This window comes from Schistocerca nitens, chromosome 4 (genome assembly GCF_023898315.1).
Source record: "Schistocerca nitens isolate TAMUIC-IGC-003100 chromosome 4, iqSchNite1.1, whole genome shotgun sequence".
NCBI classification, from domain to species: domain Eukaryota; kingdom Metazoa; phylum Arthropoda; class Insecta; order Orthoptera; family Acrididae; genus Schistocerca; species Schistocerca nitens.
In genome coordinates, this window is record NC_064617.1 from 686873817 (window position 1) to 686889651 (window position 15835).

General features: G+C 41.5%; 1 protein-coding gene across 1 annotated transcript in view; it reads left to right on the forward strand.

Moving 5' to 3' along the window:
- Nucleotides 1–15835, forward strand: part of LOC126252989 (uncharacterized) — a 999773-nt gene that overhangs the window by 567828 nt on the left and 416110 nt on the right. The gene's annotated exons all lie outside the window — the stretch shown is intronic.

Below are 15835 nucleotides of genomic sequence, written 5' to 3' on the forward strand. Positions count from 1 at the left end.
CCGTGGAGGCCCGGGAAAAGAATACGCCTCCGGTATCTTCTGCCAGCCGTAAAAGGCGACGAAAAGAACAAACCACTGATAGAGCTAACCCCCCTTTTAGTGTGATTAGTTCGTTCAGGACAGAACTAAAGAAGCCTCGGACAAGCGCCGTCATGGTCGGGGACGACGCTTGAACCCTATGCCCGCCCACAATGGTAACGACACTGCTAGCCAACTGGAAAATGATTTAAATCCAAATAGAGGTGTTTTGCAGGATATGCTTCCTGCAACCACCCTAGAAGGAAAACAAAGACAGAGGATGAGATGGTCAGATGAAGTTAATCGACACCTCATGTTCTGTTATTACCAAGCAACAAACCTAGGAACCAACACAACTGGATACAGATCACAAGTATACACAACATTTATTACCAGATACCCAGAATTAAAATTTTTAACAGAACAACGACTAGCTGATCAGATCCGTGTAATAATCAAAAATAACAGGATACCCCAGTCAGAATTAGAAAACATCAAACAACAAGTTCAACAAATACTGGAACAAAATAATGTGCAATCAGAAGAAGAAGAAAATACAGTAATGGACTCAAACATCCCAGAGCAAACAAACAAAGAACAACACACACCAATTAAACAATCAGAGGAAAACGAAATCTTAAGACAGCCACCAGAACAAGTACAAATAGAACACGAAGTGACACACATGTTAGATATAGAAGAAAAATTTCAGCTGACATATATAGAATACAAAGACACAAATACAGACATCAGACCATTCTTGCATAGACTGCCAAGTAACCCACAAGTCGAAACAACAATAAAAACTATCAACACAATCATACACAACAAAATAAATGAATATACAACTATGGAAGAGTTACAACTACTAGTTTATATAGGAGCTCTCACTACACTAAATATACACACTAGGCAGAGATCAGAACCAACCAACACACAGAAGAAACCCACAAAACCAGCATGGCAACACAGGCTACAGATCAGAATAGAAAAGCTGAGGACATCGGACAGCTAACACAATTTATAAGAAATGAAATGTCAGAAAAAAAACGAAAAACGTTAGGTAAAATCTCACAACAAGAAGCGATAGAGCAATTAGATGAAAATAAGCAGAAATTACAATCATTGGCCAAACGACTTAGGAGATACAAAAAAGTGAAAATAGAAGGAAACAAAACCAAACATTCAACGCAAACCAAAAGAAATTTTACCAGACTATAGATAATACACACATTAAAATAGACAATCCACCAAACATAACAGACATGGAACACTTCTGGAGCAACATATGGTCAAACCCGGTACAACATAACAGGCATGCACGGTGGATACAAGCAGAAACAGACACATACAAGATGATACCACAAATGCCTGAAATGATAATTTCGCAACATGAAGTCACCCAAGCAATTAATTCTACTCACAATTGGAAAGCCCCTGTAAAAGATAAAATAGCAAATTTCTGGCTAAAGAAGTTCACGTCAACACATTCACATCTAACTAAATTATTTAACAGTTACATTGCAGACCCATACACATTCCCTGATACACTTACACATGGAATAACGTATCTGAAACCTAAAGATCAAGCAGACACAGCAAACCCAGCAAAATTTCGCCCCATAACATGCCTACCAACAATATACAAAATATTAACTTCAGTCATTACACAGAAATTAATGACACATACAACACATAACAAAATTATAAACGAAGAACAAAAAGGCTGTTGCAAAAGAGCACGATGATGTAAAGAGCAACTGATAATAGATGCAGAGGTGACATATCAAGCTAAAACTAAACAAAGGTCGCTACACTACGCATACATTGATTACCAAAAAGCTTTTGATACTGTACCCCACTCATGGTTACTACAAATATTGGAAATATGCAAAGTAGATCCTAAATTGATACAGTTCCTAAACATAGTAATGAAAAATTGGAAAACCACACTTAATATCCAAACAAATTCAAATAATATCACATCACAGCCAATACAGATTAAGCGTGGAATATACCAAGGAGATTCACTAGGTCCTTTCTGGTTCTGCCTTGCTCTGAACCCACTATCCAACATGCTAAATAATACAAATTATGGATACAATATCACTGGAACATACCCACACAAAATCACACATTTGCTATACATGGATGATCTAAAACTACTGGCAGCAACAAATCAACAACTCAACCAATTACTAAAGATAACAGAAGTATTCAGCAATGATATAAATATGGCTTCTGGAACAGACAAATGTAAGAAAAATAGCATAGTCAAGGGAAAACACACTAAACAAGAAGATTACATATTTGATAACCACAGTGACTGCATAGAAGCGATGGAAAAAACAGATGCCTATAAATATCTAGGATACAGACAAAAAATAGGAATAGATAATACAAATATTAAAGAAGAACTAAAAGAAAAATATAGACAAAGACTAACAAAAATACTGAAAACAGAATTGACAGCAAGAAACAAGACAAAAGCTATAAATACTTAGGCTATACCAATATTGACCTACTCATTTGGAGTAGTGAAATGGAGTGACACAGACCTAGAAGCACTCAATACACTTACACGATCACAATGCCACAAATATAGAATACATCACATACATTCAGCAACAGAAAGATTCACATTAAGCAGAAAGGAAGGATGAAGGGGATTTATCGACATAAAAAACCTACATTATGGACAGGTAGACAATTTAAGAAAATTCTTTATAGAACGAGCAGAAATCAGCAAAATACACAAAGCAATCACTCATATAAATACATCTGCTACACCACTGCAATTTCATAACCACTTCTACAACCCTTTAGATCACATAACATCAACAGATACGAAGAAAGTAAATTGGAAGGGGAAGGCACTACATGGCAAGCACCCGTATCATCTAACACAGCCACACATCGATCAAGACGCATCCAACACATGGCTAAGAAAAGACAATATATACAGTGAGACGGAAGGATTCATGATTGCAATACAGGATCAAACAATAAACACCAGGTATTACAGCAAGCATATTATTTAAGATCCCAATACCACAACAGATAAATGCAGACTTTGCAAACAACAAATAGAAACAGTAGATCACATCACAAGCGCATGTACAATACTAGCAAATACAGAATACCCCAGAAGACATGACAATGTCGCAAAAATAATTCATTAACAGCTTGCCTTACAACATAAACTTATAAAACAACACGTTCCTACGTATAAGTATTCACCACAAAATGTACAGGAGAATGATGAATACAAATTATACTGGAACAGAACCATTATAACAGATAAAACAACACCACATAACAAATCTGACATCATACTCACCAAGAAAAAGAAGAAATTAACACAACTAATCGAAATATCCATACCCAATACAACAAATATACAAAAGAAAACCGGAGAAAAAATTGAAAAATACATCCAACTGGCTGAGGAAGTCAAGGACATGTGGCATCAGGATAAAGTTGACATTATACCAATTATACTATCAACTACAGGAGTCATACCACACAATATCCACCAGTACATCAATGCAATACAGCTACATCCAAACATATATATACAAGTCCAGAAATCTGTAATTATTGATACATGTTCAATTACCCGAAAGTTCCTAAACGCAATGTAACATATACCGTACAGTTAAAAGGAAGTCACGCTTGATCAAGGTCCGCGTCACTTTCATTTCGAACCGGACCTAAGGTCTGAGAAAGGGAAGAAATAATAATAATAATAATAATAATAATAATAATAATAATAATTACGCGGGGGTGGAAGCCTTTGAACTGAGTGCCACTTTGGCAACTTGTGTGTCCCTAACATATCCCAGTAGAGGAAAGGAAACCTACGGTTTAACTTGGAATCCCAACAATGTTCCTGACGACTCCTCTCATCATTGAGAGGTGAAGACTAGATTCAGAACACACTGAAAATTTGCGGGATTCGGTTGTGGTTGTGGTTGTGGTTGTGGTTGTGGTGGTGGTGGTGGTCGTGGTGGTTGGTTTGTGGGGCGTTTACACACTCCAATTTTATACACAGTCCAATCGAGCCACTGTCACGGATGATGATGATGATGATGATGATGATGATGATAACACAAAACACCCAGTCCTAGGGCAAAGAAAAATCCTACCACTTCTCGGTTTCCAGGCACTCTGTTTACATTTAGACCACCAGTTCGACGATATGCAGTAAGAACGATCTTATATAAAATAGAGAGATTTCTGTTGATGAAATAATAGTATTTAATTTTAGAGACCCATTTCGCCTTTTACACGAAAGGCAATGGGTTTTACTAGACTTATGTACAGTTCTGTTTTTATCTTATTATGAAGAGATTTAAAACAGATAACGTAGTAAGAGTTTTACGTAAATAAAGTGATATTTACACTTTTTCCTAGGCCTGACAATTTATGCGTTTCCTCACTTGTGCTCATAGTTTCAAATACAGAATTCCACTTCAGTTACAAAAATTGACTCAAATTCACCTCAATTTCCGGTTTCCTTATTTTTCCACACTTCGTTTTGCGTGTATCATGTGATGCAGGTCTGTTAATCATTTGTTTTTCTTACAGAAAGTCTTTACCTTTCTTCTGCTACCATTCTTAACGTGATTACCGTAAATTAAGGACGGATGCAAGCTCGTCTGGTACAATGCTTCCACAAAAGGTATTCCTGTAGTAGGAGTTTTTGTAACTGAAGTTTTCTCCGAAACATTTTAAGAAAGTACCGTGCTCACTTTTGAACAAAGATTCAGAAAAATATACAGAATACGGATATAAAGTATGACGCATCAAATAAAAATGTAGAGCTCACATCAGTTCCTCAAACACAAAAAAATTAACTGTAAACCTTAAAACGTCAGCCACAAATTTTAAACAATATCTTTTTGGGTAGGGTGCCCTCAATTATACTCTGTGGGATGTAGGCTGTGGGTCATAGACTTGCACCAAATATCCGTCTTCCCTCCTATCCCCTCACCGGTCGGTTTGCCGTCGACTCATGAAACCCAAGAAACCATTTCCAGAGCTTTCTTTTGGCAAGCGCGGCGACCCCTCTGCTTATTAGGACAGTTTCTGCGCTTTCTGAGGTCAGACTGCTGGTCTCTCAACTGTGCTATACCTCTTTCAGAACTCGGGGATTAAAATGAGTCGAAACCAAGAGAGAAGGAGCTGTTCTTTCCTGGCACTGTTGTATTGTAATATATAAATTTCGGTGAAAGACTTAAAAATAATTTCATCATAGCTTTCTTCGTCCTCGTCACGGGTTTGCAGTGATATGTTTTCTGTACCAATGCTATTAAATGAGCTGCCTGCAAACATCAGGCGAAACTGAGAATTCCAAAAAAATTCAAAAAGAAAAATAGAGAAAAATTACCGTAGTGATTCATATGAAAAATGCCGTATATCCCCGTAGCAGCACATTCAGCAGCTTGCTTGTTGCACACACACTTGTGTGTCAAACCATTACGACCACTATCCATTGCGAAATTTAGTGTCGCCTGGTGACTTAGCAGGCACTTGCCGCGTAAGAAAATACGATCGGAGCAGAGGCGAATGGGGAACCATTATAGCAATGATACAGTCCGCATATTGGAAAATAAACTGACGTAAGCGAATTTAACAAAGGGTCAAGTGTCGTTTCTCGGCGCCTGGGAACTAGCATCTCAAAGAGGCGAAGTCGTTCGTCTGTTCTCGTGCTACAATCAAGAGCGTCTATGGAAAGTGCCTGCACGATGGCGAAACCACGAGTTGGCAGCAACGTGTTGGAAATTGACTTCTCGTTACAGAACCTGGACATCGGATGATTACCCAACCGTTTCAGTCCGGCCCGCGGAAGAAATTTGCAACGTTTCTCTTCTGAAGAGCTTTTATGATGTTTAGTAAGTAGGAGACGAGATATGGCAGGAATGAAGCTGTGAGGATGGGTCGTGAGTCGTGCTTGGGTAGCTTAGATGGCAGAGCACTTGCCCGCGAAAGGCAAATGTCCCGAGTTCGAGTCTCGGTCCGGCACACAGTTTTAATCTGCCAGGAAGTTTCATATCAGGGAAGTTTCACATCAGCGCACACTCCGTCGCGGAGTGAAACTCTCATTCTGCTTTCTCTAAATTGTTTGTCTGATGGGGTTGCCTACATCAGTGCCCTATTTTTTTCTATTGTTTCTCGTATTAAGGGGCTCCGGAACGCCCTATACTTGCAATGTTAAAATAACGCTTATAAATTACATCTTTCCTCACAAAGTATTTGAGGTAGGAAGTTGAACTTTTTACAGATTATTTATTGGAATATGGGCTACAACTTAACACAGGGATTTTACAAAATTTTAGTTCAGTTATGAAAGATGATTTTTTTTCAATTGTAATGAAAATTCACAACATTTTTTGCAATTTTTTATTTATATATTCAAAAATATACAGTTTTTTGGAAAAAGGCTGTGTTAAATTATGCAGAAGGTACTGTGTAACATTTACTGAGAGTTTGAAACAAATATGTTTGGAAGATCCTTAGAAAACATGTAATTAGTATGAGAAAATAAAAGTTTTGGGAATCGAGCGACAAAGATTGGATTAACTTTTTAGTGCATTCCAGGTCCATAGGATGGATTATCTTCATCCTCTGCAAACTCCTCCTCCAGCTTCCTCTTGTTCGTCCTCCTGTTTACTCTTGCTTGTATTTCTAGACTCTTTACAGCCCTGTCTGCAGCCCGAAGGCGTTCCTTGTCTAAAGCAAGCATCGCTCGTACCATGTTAGAACCTATCTTCATTCCCATATTTCTAAATACCTTTGGCTTTCCAACATTTCTCCTTTTCTTAAAAGCCTTCAGAGGATTTCTAATAACTTTACTTTACTCATTATTATACTTCAACAAAACAGAGACTCAAGAAACAGAATTAATTACGAATATTTTCGAGATAACGACAGAGTAAATAAACATGAAACAATCGACAATCACACCAGCGATATATATTGAACCATCACAGGTTAGCCACAACACATACTTTATCTCACATCACTAAAATGTACCTGATGAACACGGACGTTAATAATAACACCATTTGACAGCAGTTTAACAGCGCCACAGTGGGTCACGCCCATGTAGAACACATTTAAAAAAAAATTTAAAAATAGTTGTAGTCTTCGGAATTGAATAAATTATATATCTATTAAAAGGTAATAGTCTGCAGATTCAGAAAACGCAAAAAAGTAAAAATTGAACTTTTCATGATTTTGAACCTTTCCGGAGCCCCTTAACATTCGTGGACGTATTAAAGCATTGCAACTGTTGAAATCGAAGGTAATTTACAATGAATTAGCTGCAACCAGTTGCCTTTATCCTGAGGTGACAGAAGTAATAGAATAGCGATATGCACATATACATGGGACGGTAGTATCACTTTACACAAGTATAAAAGCCAGGGCATTGGCGCAGCTGTCACTTGTAATCAGGTGATTCATGTGAAAAGTTCTTCGGCGTGAGTGTGGCCGCACGACGGGAATTAAGACTTGGGACGCGGATTAAAAGTTGGAGCTAGATGCATGGGATATTCCATTTTGGAAATAATTAGGGAATTCAATATTCCGAGATCCACAGTGCCAAGAGCGTGTCGAGAATATCACATTTGAGGTATTACCTATCACCACGGACAACGCGGTGGCCGACGACCTCCATTTAACAACCGAGAGCAGCAGCGTTTGCGTATAGTTGTCAGTGCTAACAGACAAGCAACACTGCGTGAAATAACCGCAGAAATCAATGTGGGACGCACGACGACACACCCGTTAGGGTACTGCGGCGAAATGGGGCGTTACTTGGCTGTGTCACCAGACGACCCATGCGAGTGCCTTTGCTTACAGCACCTCGTACCTCTCCCGGACTACGACCATATCGGCTGGATCCTAGACGACTGGAGAATCGTCGTCTGGTCAGAGATCAGTTGTAGAATTTTGGAACACGTATGATGTTCGAGTATAATGACTTTCCTGGAGACTAGAAATCTACTCTGTAGGAATCAGCATGGGTTTCGAAAAAGACGGTCGTGTGAAACCCAGCTCGCGCTATTCGTCCACGAGACTCAGATGGCCATAGACACCGGTTCACAGGTAGATGCCGTGTTTCTTGACTTCCGCAAGGCGTTCGATACAGTTCCCCACAGTCGTTTAATGAACGAAGTAAGAGCATCTGGACTGTCAGACCAATTGTGTGATTGGATTGAGGAGTTCCTAGATAACAGAACGCAGCATGTCATTCTCAATGGAGAGAAGTCTTCCGAAGTAAGAGTGATTTCAGGTGTGCCGCAGGGGAGTGTCATAGGACGGTTGCTGTTCACAATATACATAAATGACTTGGTGGATGACATCGGAAGTTCACTGAGGCTTTTTGCAGATGATGCTGTGGTGTATCGAGAGGTTGTAACAAAGGAAAATTGTACTGAAATGCAGGAGGATCTGCAGCGAATTGACGCATGGTGCTGGGAATGGCAATTGAATCTCAATGTAGACAAGTGTAATGTGCTGCGAATACATAGAAAGATAGATCACTTATCATTTAGCTACAAAATAGCAGGTCAGCAACTGGAAGCAGTTAATTCCATAAATTATCTGGGAGTACGCATTAGGAGTGATTTAAAATGGAATGATCATGTAAAGTTGATCGTCGGTAAAGCATATGCCAGACTGAGACTCATTGGAAGAATCCTAAGGAAGTGCAATCCGAAAACAAAGGAAGTAGGTTGCAGTACGCTTGTTCGCCAACTGCTTGAATACTGCTCAGCAGTGTGGGATCCGTACCAGATAGGGTTGATAGAAGAGATAGAGAAGATCCAACGGAGAGCAGCGCGCTTCGTTACAGGATCATTTAATAATCGCGAAAGCGTTACGGAGATGATAGATAAACTCCAGTGGAAGACTCCGCAGGAGAGACGCTCAGTAGCTCGGTACGGGCTTTTGTTGAAGTTTCGAGAACATACCTTCACCGAGGAGTCAAGCAGTATATTGCTCCCTCCTACGTATATCTCGCGAAGAGACCATGAGGATAAAATCAGAGAGATTAGAGCCCACACAGAGTCATACCGACAATCCTTCTTTCCACGAACAATACGAGACTGGAATAGAAGGGAGAACCGATAGAGGTACTCAGGGTACCCTCCGCCACGCACCGTCAGGTGGCTTGCGGAGTATGGATGTAGATGTAGATTTCAACTGGTGAGAGTTGATGGTAGGGTTCGATTGTGGCACAAGGCACACGAAGTCATGGACTCAAGTTGTCAACAAGGCACTGTGCAAGCAAGCGGTGGCTCCATAATGGCACGGACTGCGTTTACATGGAATGGACTTGCTCCTCTGGTTCAGTTGAACCGATCGTTGACTGGAATTGGTTATGTTCTATTACTTGGAGACCGCCGGCCGGAGTGGCCGAGCGGTTCTAGGTGCTAAAGTCTGGAACCGCGCAATCGCTACGGTCGCAGGTTCTAATCCTGCCTCGGGCGTGGATGTGTGTGATGTCCTTAGGTTAGTTAGGTTTAAGTAATTCTAAGTTATAGGGGACTGATGACCTCAGCAGTTAAGTCCCATAGTGCTCAGAGCCATTTGAACTTGGAGACCATTTGCAGACATTCATGGACTTCATATTCCCTAACAATGACAGAATTTTTGTGGATGACAATGCAGCATGTCACCGGGCCACAATTGTTCGCCATTGTTTTGAAGAACATTATGGATAATTCGAACGAATGATTTTCCCAGCCAACTAGTCCGATGTGAATCCCGTCGAACTTTTATGGGACATTATCGAGAGGTCAGATCCAGCACAAAATCCTGCACCGCCAAGCCCGGGTTCCCGGGTTCGATTCCCGGCGGGGTCAGGGATTTTCTCTGCCTCGTGATGGCTGGGTGTTGTGTGATGTCCTTAGGTTAGTTAGGTTTAAGTAGTTCTAAGAAATAGGGGACTGATTACCATAGATGTTAAGTCCCATAGTGCTCAGAGCCATTTGAACCATTTTTTTTTTTGCACCGCCAACACTCCGCAATTATAGATGGTTATACAGGCAGCATGACTCAATATTTCTGGAGGGGACTTCCGTCTACTTGTTGAGTCCATGCTACGTCGACCTCCTGCATTACGCTGGGCAAAATGAGGTCAGACACGATATTAGGAGGTAGTCAGTGACTTTCGTCACCTCAGTGTATGAGTTTATTTTTCCATGATGACATTTCAAGATGCCTGGCAACCTACTGTCAGATGTAAACATTTATTTACGTGTCGTGAACATTTATAAAACAACAAAGTCGTTGCAGAATTTTGCAACGGAAGTTCACGACTCGTAAAAAGATATAAACATCTGAAGATGGGGTGAAAATAAAATGAAAGTACTCTCGAAAAGCCTCTTTTGAGGCATAATTTACTAGCGTGTCGTGTCAGCAAAGGCGAGCCATTCATATTGCGGCGTTTCTCCATAAACCTTTAAGTCAAGGACGTTAAAGTCCTCAATTCATTCGCCAGGAGCATTACTGACGCGTCGCGTCACGTCTGAGGCCCGTAGGTTACCAAAGGTTGCCCTTGCCTGCTGTAAAGTATGATAGACACCGATCTGTGACGGATCTGACAAGAGTGCAATGCTGGCGTAGACGCAAGCGTTTCGGTGCGCATTGTTCAACGTGAGGCTGTGCAGCAGGCGCCCGTGCGTGTTCTCATTCTGATCCAACTACATCGTCAACTCTCACAGTAGTAGACAGAAAATCACAGAGACAGTATAGCGTATTAAGGGGGACGTGTCGTCTGGTCGGATGAATCCCGTTTGTTTCTCACAGGTGATTAGCTGTTCGAAACACGCTCCACGCCATGGGCTCAGGCCAGTAGGAGCAGTGGTGTGCTATGGAATACATTCACTAGTGCCTCCATGGGACTCCTGATAGTAATCGAAAGCACAATGACAGCTATGGCTTATGTCATCATTATTCTGCTTGATGTCTTAAGGTCGGGACACACATGCCCGGACCGTGTCCGTGCCGAGACACGTCCGAGTATTGGCCGTCATCCGCACAACGAAATACATCATTAGAACAAATGTAGCGGGCCCCATTTGACCGGGCCGTGCACGGGGAACTTAAATGGGCCGGGGCCGGGCCGGGCGGGATTCGCCGTGTTTAATTTTTCACGTGACGGACACGGCCTGACGGTAGAATTGTCTTGTGAGCTGTGCAACTGCGCCACACTGTTCTGTGTACAAAACATGGATGTGGAACGACTAATAGAAGAAGTTCATAAGTTTCCTGTTCTTTACGATCAGGGAAGTGAAAACTACAGGAATATCGAGTACAAAGACAGAGTTTTTCATCAAGCTAAAAGAGGATTTTTTCAATTGTACACGACTTTGAACTGAAGCAACTCATGAATGACGTATCAGTCCATCAATTCACTCCATCATCCTCCAATTCCTCAGCAAAATCTGTTTCAACACCGTATCCTTCACATGAGGAAAACGAGTCAACAGAACCTACACAGCAGCTTTTGGATCTGCAAAGGGATTCACACAATTCGTATATAAATAACGAAAGCGATCATCCTCCAAGTTCCCCTGCATCCCCATCAGCTTCAGAAACTAATTCACTGAATAGTCCTCTTTTGTTTTTCTTAGGGTAGTTGTATTTATCTTTCAGTTACTAAAGTAAGAAAATAAAAATGCTGTCCTTAAAACTTCATATTTATTTGTGTTCTGTGTACTTTTCTTTAACCTACCATAAAAAAAAAACAGCCTGTCGTTCTTTGGGTGAAACTGATACTCTCCAGAAAGTGTCGTATTTTCTCAGTCTTGGTTCTAGTTTCTTTAAAAATTCACAGAAGGTGTACTGCGTCATCCTAAAATATTCATAAAACTTAGTCTCATCATCTATGAGATGATAAAATAATGTTCGAAACTCTCCCTGGCACTGTGGATCCACAGTTTCTTCTTCCTGTTTGCCTTCGTTCTTTTTCCTTTTCGTCTAAAGCAAGTGCTATAAGTCCTAATTCACTATTACGAAAATTAGTGAACATGTTTTACAGCTTTCACAAACAGAAACACAGCTCACCGCGTCCGAGTCACTACAAGGAACAACAAAGGCACGGACGTGCCCCGGTTATGTGTGGCCCCTGCAGGAACGGACCGGAGCACGGCCGTCACTCGTCCGACGCTCGGCCCTGACACGGCACGGACGTGTGTGTCCCGACCTTTACTCGACAGCGTTTCAGCAGGTAACTGACCGTGTCACAAGGTCATAATTGTATTACAGTGGACTGAGGAAAAAGACAGTGAACTCGTGTTTTTTGTTTTGGCCACCATATTCGCCTGAGTTGAGCGAGACGGAACACATCTGGTACGCTAATAATCACCAACTCCGCGTACACACACCACCGACATGTAATTTACGGGAACTGCGTGACTAGCGTAGTTACCTGGTGCGACATACCGTCGGAAATCTACGAGGTCTTTCAGAATCCGTGCTGTGCAGAATACCTACTGTATTGCATTCTGAATGTGGAGCAACGCGCTATAAGCAGCTGGTGGTCATCAGTGTACATTCTCATTGTTACGTTTCCACTTCTTGGTGGTTATTAGTACAGTCTTGTAGATAAGGAATTTATAAACAGAGTTCTAAAACTGTCTTACGCTACTGTAGATTGTTATAAGTAAGCGTAAACTAATGTAGTTTTCCTAGCAGCTTTGGTCAGTTAAGATCGCACCTGTATTACATGGATTTAGGTGTGTTGCATACCTGTCAGGCGTTGCCTCGTAATGATCGCTTTCTTTATGCGGGCGATAACAGTTGCTTTCTCTACGTGTGCGATCAATGTCTTACTAGATTCCCCTAAAAGCTGGAAGCAGTGAACCGTCTAGAAACTGAGTGAGGATAAATATAAGGAGGCCGGTAACCTAAGGATCATTTTTGTTTTACTTAGTTATCTTCCTGTCTGTTACTTAAGGGTAAACAGTACTTTTAGGAAAATTGAAACCGTCACTGTTTAATTCAGGTTTTATTCGAAAACTGTTGATTTTTAATGTGCAACAGAGGGATACTGTAGTAACAATGGAGGAAAAATACAGATTTATCATATAGTGCTGCAAAACACAATTTTCGCATCAGAAAGATAAGAGACGCAAAAAATAAGATATCGCTTCAATACTTCATCGAACGTATAAAATTTTTTTTTCTGTTATTCATAAACAGCTTCCGCATTTATTAATAATAACAAGAAATTCTTGCCTTTGATAATGAGAAAGAACTTTATATTGAGTAAAAAATAACAATAATACGTATTTTTATGTTGGTGCACGTAAACTGTACTTGCATCGAAAGTAATTGCTTTGGTTACATAAAAGAGAAGTAGTTAGGCGATCAACTAATTTTTCTTATTTATAAAATGCGTTTTATACTCTGTAATGATATAAAATACACAATTGGCTAACACTAAATTGTGTGTGGTTCTACTTTTGTGCAAAGCAACCAAGCAGACAAAAAAAAGAACCACACGTCGATTCGCGCTTGCTGTCTTGCACATTCAATTATGTTTCTTTCCCTACCAATGCCGCCAATACTACCAGTAATCCTGCCATTGACTAAGTCATTTATGTTGTGCACTAAAGTTACCGAACCTTTGTTTTGGTAGAGCGCATCTCTAAACACACAGATACGAGTATACGAGTAAAATGTAATACACACATCAAAAAAAGTTTTGCATCACCTCGGTCCCAGGAGTTCCGGAACTTGTACAGAAAATTGGAATGGAGATCGACATCAACATAAACATCATTTCCGCTCTTTTTACTGCTCAAGAAAACCACACATTTCATGTTTTACCACCATACACCGAGACCTTCAGAGGTGATGGTCCAGATTGCCGTACACACCAGTACCTCTAATAGCCAGTAGCACGTCCTCTTGCATTGATGTATACCTGTATTCGTCGTGGCTTACTATCCACAAGTTCATCAAGGCACTGTTGGTCCAAATTGTCCCACTCCTCAACGGCGATTCGGCTTAGATCCCTCAGTGTGCTTGGTGGGTCACGTCGTCCATAAACAACCCTTTTGAATCTATCCCAGGCATATTCGATAGGGTTCATGTGTGGAGAACATGCTGGCCACTCTAGTTGAGCGATGTCGTTATCCTGAAGGAAGTCAATCACGCCGGCCGTTGTGGCCGAGCGGTTCTAGGCGCTTCAGTCTGGAACCGCGCGACCGCTACGGTCGCAGGTTCGAATCCTGCCTCGGGCATGGATGTGTGTGATGTCCTTAGGTTAGTTAGGTTTAAGTCGTTCTAAATTCTAGGGGACTGGTGACCTCAGATGTTAAGTCCCATAGTGCTCAGAGACATTTTTGAAGTCATTCACAAGATGTCCAAGATGTGTGCGCGAATTGTCGCCAATGAAAACGAATGCCTCGCCAATATGCTGCCGATATGGTTGCACTATCAGTCGGAGGATGGCATTCACGTATCGTACAGCCGTTACGGCGCCTTCCATGACCACCAGCGGCGTATGTCGGCCCCACATAATGCCACCCCAAATCAGCAAGAAACCTCTGCCTTGCTGCACTTTCTGGACAGTGTGTATAAGGCGTTCAGCCTGACCGGATTGCCTCCAAACACGTCTCCGACGATTGTCTGGTTGAAGGCAATGCCACACTCATTAGTGAAGAAAACGTGATGTCAATCCTGAGCGGTCCATTCGGCTTGTTGTTGGGCCCATCTGTACAGCGCAGCATGGTGTCGTGGTTGCAAAGATGGACCCCGCCATAGAAGTCGGGAGCGAAGTTGCTCATCATGCAGGCTATTGCGCACAGTTTGAATCGTAACACGACGTACTGTGGCTGCACGAAAAGCATTATTCAACAATGTGGCGTTGCTGTCAGTGTTCCTCCGAGCCATAATCCATAGGTAGCGGTCATCCACTGCAGTGGTAGCCCTTGGGCGGCCTGAGCGAGGCATGTCATAGACAGTTCGTGTCTGTGTCTCCTCCATGTCCGAACAATATCGCTTTGAATCAATCAGAGACGCCTGGACACTGCCCTTGTTGAGGGCCCTTCCTGGCACAAAGTAACAATGCGGGCGCGATCGAACCTCGCTATTGACCGTCTAGGCATGGTTGAACTACAGACAACACGAGCCGTCTATCTCCTTCCTGGTGGAATGACTGGAACTGATCGGCTGTCGGACCCCGTCCATCTAATAGATGCTGCTTATGCATGGTTGTTTGGGCGGGTTTAGTGACATCTCTGAACAGTCAAAGGTACTGTTTCTGTGATACAACATCCAAAGTCAACGTCTATGTTCAGGAGTTCTGGGAAACAGGGTGATGCGAAACTTTCTTTCATGTGTGTAGAACAAGACTGACGAAAGTCGCTCTCATCTATCTATAATAGAATTCAAGGACATGTTCAGAGCTCAAACATAATGGCGTACTCAGCCTTGTAGCCTTCTCCTAGACAGACATGAAACGATGCTTACTCATATTCAGTTCACACATGGCTTGAAGTAACCATATGCAATCATTTGTAAGTTTCCGTGCTCCAGTCAGCAAAAACAAAACCCCGTATAGGATCACTTTGTCTGGTTGCCTGTCCAGACCCCTTTCTTTCAGGTATGGGTGGACGTATCAAGTTCGAATTTGTCACGTACTACGATCTACAGTTCTTTAGCAATACAAAATATTTAGGTTTCTAAGTCCATGCAGTCAAAAGATACCACAATTTATGCCACATGTTTTGATACTCGCAAACTCGCTGATCAAGACCTGTAGGGTACTTCCCGTTGACCTATAATCATGAAA